This window comes from Chionomys nivalis, chromosome 3, assembly GCF_950005125.1.
Source record: "Chionomys nivalis chromosome 3, mChiNiv1.1, whole genome shotgun sequence".
Taxonomy (NCBI): domain Eukaryota; kingdom Metazoa; phylum Chordata; class Mammalia; order Rodentia; family Cricetidae; genus Chionomys; species Chionomys nivalis.
The window spans coordinates 41,324,296-41,330,295 of NC_080088.1; positions in this window are offsets into that span (position 1 = coordinate 41,324,296).

Genomic DNA, 6,000 nt, shown 5'->3' on the forward strand with positions numbered 1-6,000 from the left:
TAAGAATCTGCCTTCTAATTGGTGTTTTTTTAAGTATAATTAGTAATATTGTTCAAGCAGATTTACTTCTGATTGCTTTCTATTTGTCTCATCTGTTATTTGCTCTGCTTTTTCTGCACACTTTAAAATTACTTTTACTAACTTTTAGAAGATTAAACATAATTATATTTCTCTCTATTCCTTCCTCCAACTCCTCCCATGCGCTGCTCCCTTGTTCCCTTCCAACCCCTGGCATCTCCCCTCCTTGGCTGTTATTGTTACATATATAAACATGCAAACATATAGATGTAAGCTACTGGGTCCTTCCGTGTCCCGTGTATGTGTGTTCAGGGCTGACTACTTGGAATTGGATAACCAATCAAGAGGTTGCTCCTTGAGGGAAGATTATTTTTCCATTTTTTTTGAACTAATAGAGTTTGTGAGAGTGGAGTGCGGGGCAGAGGTGTAGTTTATACACACGTGTGCACAGGGGTCAGAGGCGAGCATCAAGTGTTCCCTTCTATCACTAGGCTGGCCACCAGCAAAGCCCAGCGATCCTCTTGGCACTGCCTTCCGCACTGCTAGGTCTAAAGGCAGGCGGGAGAGCACTCTTGGCTGGCTGCATGGGACCTGAGATCTGAACTCAGGTCATCAAAGCTGTGCACCAAGCACTCAGCCACGAGGTAGCTCTCCAGCCCCATATTAAACCTTACGATTATGCTTTATCTCCTTTGTTGCCATACCAGCTACAATCTATTTTTGAGGCAGGCAAGCACAAAAACCAGCTCAGTAACGTAGGACTCTATTTAGGTTGGCTTATGCACCTCCTAATAATTCAACTGACAGCCACACAGCAGTCTCTGAATAATGGACCCAGCAACCCTGGACCCCACCTGCAGGGAGTACACATACATTCCCTCTCTGATCTATGGGGTAAATTCTCTTCCCCTAGATTCTTTGAGAATTCCGTACAGTATACTTTGATTATATTTATCACCTACCTCTCCCTCTAGTTTCCAGATTTTCCTCCTCGGTTTCCGACTCACTCTCAACTTCATGTCCCGTTCCCGTCCCCCCACCTCTCTCTCTCTCTCTCTCTCTCTCTCTCTCTCTCTCTCTCTCTCTCTCTCTCGTAACCCAAGTATAATTTGTACAGACCATACACTCTAGGGGCTATCCATGGAGCATGGTCAACTGTGCACAGGGCCACACTCTTCAGTAAAACTGTCTCTCTGTCCCCTAGAGGCCATAGAGTGCTAATAGTTCTTTGGTTAGTGGTGAGAGCTCACAATCCACATTATAATGTCGACTGTCTTGATCTTGTGTAGGCTTTGTGTAAATAACCACAACTGTTGTAAGTTCATGTTCTGTCCAGAAGATGCTGTTCTGTTATTGTCCTCCCAAACTTCTGCCTCTTTTAGTCTTCTGCTTCAGTGATGGTTCTGAGCCTTGGGGATGAATTCATGATGCAGGGTCCCATTATTCTCTGCACTTGGATCATGAAATTCATATACATAGCCAGTGTATCTGGGTACAAGAAATGTAAAGACCTGGCTTGAATTGGTTTTGGGTTCACTCACAATTAAACAAAACCGTGTCCTCAAGTGAACCTTTAAGGAGTGAACCATCTTACGCCTACTTGAGCAGGCATGTGATTAAAATCAGATGCCTTATGGGGAGGCATACCCATACCCCAGAAAATAATTACATAAGGCAATCTCTCAGTTAGTAAACATAACCACTCTCACTATGTCCTTAGTAACTAAAGCCACCCTTTTTACTGAACTCCAGAAAAGGAAGCTCCGGACAATAACAGGTCAGTGTCTTAATTTGCATGGCCACTGCTCGTTTCCGGTGTCTTCTGATCTTTTCTATTATTTTGCTTTAAGTAAGGGTTCTTTGCTGCTTTTGCAAATCTGTGTGGGCTTTCATTTCAACTCTTGGAATAAGAGGCCAAGCACTTGGAAACCCCTGATCCTGATCCAACCACTGATATCCATTTTGTTCCTTTAGTGTCTGCCCCAAAGCTTATATTATTATCTATCATATTCTATCTGAAAATAATATACACATATAGGGTAGGGATTTTGTTATATATCATGTAGCATGAGAACCTTACAATAGGGACTGAAAAGATGGTTTACCTGATAAAAACATTGGGTGCTCTTGCAGAAGACTCGGGTTCAGTTCCCAGTACTCATGAGCTGGCTCACAACCATCTGTAAGTCTATTTCCAAATCGGATGCCCTCTCCTGAACTCTGCAGGTACCAGGAATGCATGTGGTGCATATACACAAAGGCAGATAAGACTTTTGTGCACATAAAATAAAATATAAAAAAGAATCTTATGAGAGTGTACCCCCGTTTCTCCCCTCTGACCTGCTGTGGTCATGCAGTCTGCCTTTCATTTCCATAGGTCCAGTTAGAGACTTAAAAAAAACTCCCTCCCAGCTGGGCGATGGTGGCACATGCCTTTAATCCCAGCACCCAGGGAGGCAGAGGCAGGTGGATCTTTGTGATTTCAAGGTCAGCCTGGTCTACAGAGTGAGTTCCAGGACAGCCAGAGCTACACAGAGAAACTCTGTCTGGAAAATAAAACCAAACCAAAATGAAACAAACAAACAAACAAACAAACAAAATAACAAAACTCCCCTACCCTTTTAGATAGGGACTTATCCAGCCAGGGTGACCTCGAATTTCCCAGGTAGTTTCAGATTATCTTAAACTCCAGATCCTTCTGTTTTACCTCCCAGCTTCTACTATTACAGGCATGTGACACCGTACATGGCTTGTTGTTTCCTGAGATACAGTCTCTGAAGACAAGGCTTGCTTCAAACTCACATCCATCTTGCTCCCAGTGTTGGGAATACAGACATGAGCCGCTACAACCGGCTCAACTTGTTGAATGTGTAGAATGTGTGTAGAGCTGTCTTCCCGCCCATCTCTGCTAACTCTGGTATCGATTCCAGTTCTACATCACCTTCAGCTGATTGTCCTGGACAGTGGTTGTCTCCTGCCTCTTTGTACACCTGATATCAGGCATTATGAATTTTTTCCTGTTGGATGTTGAGTATTTTTACATTTCTTTTTTTTTATTTTATTTTTTTAATATCTAATACGTTTTTTTTATTGAAAAGAAAAATTTTCCGCCTCCTCCCCGCCTCCCATTTCCCTCTCCCTCCTCCCGCCCCTCTCCCCCTCCCCCCACTCCTCTTCTCCTCCCTCTCCAGCCCTAAGAGCAGTCAGGGTTCCCTGCCCTGTGGAAAGTCCAAGGTCCTCCCTACTCCATCCAGGTCTAGGAAGGTGAACATCCAAACTGTCTAGGCTCCCACAAAGCCAGAACATGAAGTAGGATCAAAACCCTGTGCCATTGTCCTTGGCCTCTCATCAGCTCTCATTGTCCACCATGTTCAGTGAGTCCGGTTTTATCCCATGCTTTTTCAGTCACAGTCCAGCTGTCCTTGGTGAGCTCCCAATAGATCAGACCCACTGTCTCAGTGGGTGGGTGCACCCCTCGTGGTCCTGCCTTCCTTGCTCATGTTCTCCCTCCTTCTGCTCCTCTTTAGGACCTTGGGAGCTCAGTCCGGTGCTCCAGTGTGGGCCTCTGTCTCTATCTCCATCCATCGCTAGATGAAGGTTCTATGGTGATATGCAAGATATTCATCAGTATGGCTATAGGATAGGGTCATTTCAGGTTCCCTATCCTCAGCTGCCCAAGGAAATAACTGGGGACATTGCCCTGGCACCTGGTAGCCACTCCAGGTTCAAGTCTCTTGCCAACCCTTAGGTGGCTCCCTTAACTAAGATATGTGCTTCCCTGCTCCCCTATCCAACCTTCCTTTATCTCCAATCATCCCGTTTCCCCAAGTTCCCCCCATCCTCTCCTTCACACTTTTCTCTCCCCATCTCCCCTTACGCCCATCCCACCCCACCCCCAAGATTCCAATTTTTGCCCGGCAATCTTGTCTACTTCCCATAGCCAAGGAGGATAACTATATGTTTTTCCTTGGGCTCACCCTCTTATTTAGCTTCTTTAGGATCACAAATTATAAACTCAGTGGCCCCTATCCACGGCTAGAAACCAATTATGAGTGAGTACATCCCATGATCTTCTTTTTGGGTCTGGGTTACCTCACTCAGGATAGTATTTTCTATTTCCATCTATTTGCATGCAAAATTCGAGAAGTCATTGTTTTTTACCGCAGAGTAGTACTCTAATGTATATATATTCCACACTTTCTTCATCCGTTCTTCCATTGAAGGACATCTAGGTTGCTTCCAGGTTCTGGCTATTACAAATAATGCTGCTATGAACATAGTTGAACAAATGCTTTTGTCATATGATAGGGCATCTCTTGGGTATATTTCCAAGAATGGTATTGCTGGGTCCAGGGGTAGGTTGATCCCAAATTTCCTGAGAAACCGCCACACTGATTTCCAAAGTGGTTGCACAAGTTTGCATTCCCACCAGCAATGGATGAGGGTACCCCTTTCTCCACAACCTCTCCAGCAAAGGCTATCCTTGGTGTTTTTGATTTTAGCCATTCTGACAGGTGTAAGATGAAATCTCAAAGTTGTTTTGATTTGCATTTCTCTGATCTCTAAGGAGGTTGAGCATGACCTTAAGTGTCTTTTGGCCATTTGAACTTCTTCTGTTGAGAATTCTCTGTTCAAATCAGTGCCCCATTTTTTAATTGGGTTATTTAGCATTTTAACTTCTAGTTTCTTGAGTTCTTTATATATTTTGGAGATCAGACCTTTGTCTGTTGCGGGGTTGGTGAAGATCTTCTCCCAGTTAGTAGGCTGCCTTTTTGTCTTAATGACAGTGTCCTTTGCTTTACAGAAGCTTCTCAGTTTCAGGAGGTCCCATTTATTCAATGTTGCCCTTAATGTCTGCGCTGTTGGTGTTATACATAGGAAGCGATCTCCTGTGCCCATGTGTTGTAGGGTACTTCCCATTTTCTCTTCTATCAGGTTCAGTGTGTTCAGATTGATATTGAGGTCTTTGATCCATTTGGACTTGATTTTTGTGCATGGTGATAGATATGGGTCTATTTTCATTCTTCTACAGGTTGACATCCAGTTGTGCCAGCACCATTTGTTGAAGATGCTTTCTTTCTTCCATTGTATACTTTTAGTTCCTTTATGGAAAATGAGGTGTTCATAGTTTGTGGGTTAAAATCCGGGTCTTCTATATGATTCCATTGGTCGATTTCTCTGTTTTTATGCCAGTACCACGCTGTTTTCATTACTGTAGCTCTGTAATAGAGTTTGAAGTCAGGTATGGTAATGCCTCCAGAAGTTCCTTTATTGTATAAGATTGTTTTGGCTATCCTGGGTTTTTTGTTTTTCCATATAAAGTTGATTATTGTCCTCTCAAGATCTGTGAAGAATTTTGATGGGACCTTGATGGGGATTGCATTGAATCTATAAATTGCCTTTTGTAGAATTGCCATTTTTACTATGTTGATCCTCCCAATCCAAGAGCAGGGGAGATCCTTCCATTTTCTGGTATCCTCTTCAATTTCTTTCTTCAATGCCTTAAAATTCTTGTCAAATAGATCTTTCACTTCCTTGGTTAAAGTTACCCCAAGATATTTTATGCTGTTTGTGGCTATCGTGAAAGGTGATGATTCTCTTATTTCCCTCTCTGCTTCCATATCCTTTGTGTATAAGAGGGCGACCAATTTTTTTGAGTTGATCTTGTATCCTGCCACATTGCTAAAGGTGTTTATTAGCTGTAGGAGTTCTTTGGTGGAGTTTTTGGGGTCACTTATGTACACTATCATATCATCTGCAAATAATGCAAGTTTAACTTCTTCCTTTCCAATTGGAATCCCCTTGATCCCCTTATGTTGTCTTATTGCAATTGCTAAAACTTCAAGGACTATATTGAAGAGGTATGGAGAGAGTGGACAGCCTTGGCGTGTTCCTGATTTTAGTGGGATGGCTTTAAGTTTCTCTCTATTTAATTTGATGTTAGCTGTTGGCTTGCTGTAAATAGCTTTAATTATATTTAGG